The sequence below is a fragment of the Vanacampus margaritifer genome, chromosome 2 (assembly GCF_051991255.1).
Source record: "Vanacampus margaritifer isolate UIUO_Vmar chromosome 2, RoL_Vmar_1.0, whole genome shotgun sequence".
NCBI classification, from domain to species: domain Eukaryota; kingdom Metazoa; phylum Chordata; class Actinopteri; order Syngnathiformes; family Syngnathidae; genus Vanacampus; species Vanacampus margaritifer.
Window position 1 is genome coordinate 9300739 of NC_135433.1, and position 2519 is coordinate 9303257.

Here is a 2519-nt window from a genome sequence, read left to right on the forward strand (position 1 = left end):
TGTGCACGTGTGTGTCAGTGATTCTAATGCAGTGGTTCTTAACCTTGTTGGCGGTGCGAACCCCCACCAGTTTCCTGCACGCTTTCCAACTATTCAAGTCTATTTATAGCGCACTTTAAAACAACCACCGCTGTTTTCTTAGGTTAGTATTGCGTTAGTGGAATAGGAGTTAACTCATTCGCTGCCATTGACGGCTATAAACGTCAAAAATTCATTTGAACTATTTCAATTAGTTTTTAGTATTTTTTTCCCCCACTTTTGTTAACAAGAGTATGAAAACCTAGAATTTTTTATTGTACATTTAGAACAGATATGAAGTTTGTAAGCGATCGCGAGTTAACTACTGAAGTCATGCAATTAATTACAATTAAAACTTTAATCGCCTGACGCCCCGAATTTTTAATATGTTCTTTCTTTTTTTAATTCATTCGCTGCCGTTGACGGCTATAAATGTCAAAAATTCATTTGAACTATCTCTATTAGTTTAACATTTTTTTCCCTCTTTTGTTTACAAGAGTATGAAAACCTAGATTTTTTTTTATTGTACATTTAGAACAGATAAAAAAATTGTGATTAATCGTGAGGTGAAGTCGCTCGATTAATTAAAAAAAACTGTTTTAATTATCGCCTCTTGCCCCTAATTTTTATAATCTTTTTATTTTTTTATTTTTTTTAATGAATTTATGGCAGTGAGTGAGTTGAGCAGCAAAATCACTTTCAGATGGCGGCCATTTTGCCACTTGCTGTCGACTAAAGATGACATCACAGTTGCTCAGGTAACAACTAATCGCAGCTCAGCTTAAGAAAACAGCTGAGCGGTGATTGGTCAACTGTGACGTCATCTTCAGTCGACAGCAAGTGGCAAAATGGCCGCCCCCTGAGATGGATAAAAACGGCTGGATTTTGCTGCATAACTCATATTCTACAAATGACTAGTGAGGTCACATATAAGAATATTATTGTCAAGAAATGTTTAAGGTTGACTTTCCTTTCAAATGAAATCCAGAGGCAGCAGATAGAATGAAAACAGCAAAGGCCACAGAATTGACCCCTGTGGAACACCATACGTTCCGTTAGACATAAAACACACGTACACTTGTTGAAATCAATGTTTTGTTGCTGAGTGCATCTTTGAGTCAATTACCAAATTGTGACAACCTCCCTTTTCTCTGATTGGTCAGTCCTGGATCAGCTTTTGAGTTTCCATGGGGTCATCATGATGGTGCGTTTTTAAATTGTGTGACTAGTTGTCTGACGGTAAGTGAGTCACTTGTTTTCACTGGTGCGCGTGTGTGTGTGTGTGTGCGCTTATCGGGTATATGGATTCAATCCATGGTCACCATGTCAAAGTGTCCTTGAGCAAGATACCGAACCCCCAGTCGCTCCTGATTCTGCGTCATTAGTAGGCGAATGACGAGTCAAAATATAAAGCACTTTGAAGGCTTTGTAGGTGGAAAAGTAGCTAGTATTATTCAATTCCTTTTTACAGCCTGGTATTTTATCAGTGCAATAGTCCGCGACATTGACAAAGTCCCAGTGAGTTCATCCCAACCCTTCACTTGGCTGCCGATGTCATGTGGCGCTAGTTTTAGCATGAGGGTATTAGCCCTTGCCTAGCTGTTGTGGCATTTGTGTAATTAGAGACTAGGTGTGCTTATGTGTGATGTGACTAGTGTTTAACTGTAGCGGCTAAAGACCAGCAGCTAGCTCCCCCCCCCCCCTTCCTGTATCCTTGTTTGGCAGGATAGAAGTGTTGGTTGAGGTTTAGCGTTGTTGCTAATGTAAATAGAGTTGCGAGAAAAGATAAGTGAGCCACTTGGAATTGTCTGTATTCCTACATACGTTTTTTTTTTTGTTTTTTTTAATGTTATAGCAATCCGCGTAAACTAATACCACACAAACGATAACGTTTTTGTAAACATTCTAAGCGCAGAGTGGAGTTTTTTTGTTCTAGCATTAGCACTAGCATTAACCAAACAATAGATAGCAATAGCCTATGGTAAGACAATTTGTTTATAAATGTAGAAAGTACAGCATTGCTGCTACTCTCACACTCTCTGGGACTGCTTTGCTATTTCTGGGTCTGGACGCATTGCCATTATCGACGAAAAAAAAAAAAAATCCCAAGTATGTCAAGACATTTTGTGGAAGAACTTGAAGCTAAAGTTGGAGCACAGCAGATGATTGCGGGGGATGCAAAAGGGACGACAATCAGAAAAACTGAAGAAAATGCGCCTACAGTATATGTGAAGTATTATGAGACCAAGAGATGAAAGGGAAGGAAAATCGGTGCAGAGCAATCGCTTATTGTGACACTTAGCCGATTATGCAATATCCTACGCATGTGGAAGTCAAAATGATGATGTTGTTGTATAACGGATGGGTAAGGAAAGAGACATTCATATCCTCTCTCAAAGTCAAAATCATGCATCTCATTCGATTAATAATACAAACCAATCAAATGCGAGAAGAATCAGAGCAGCGTAACTGTGACATGCCAGGAAGCAGACTTTAAGCAC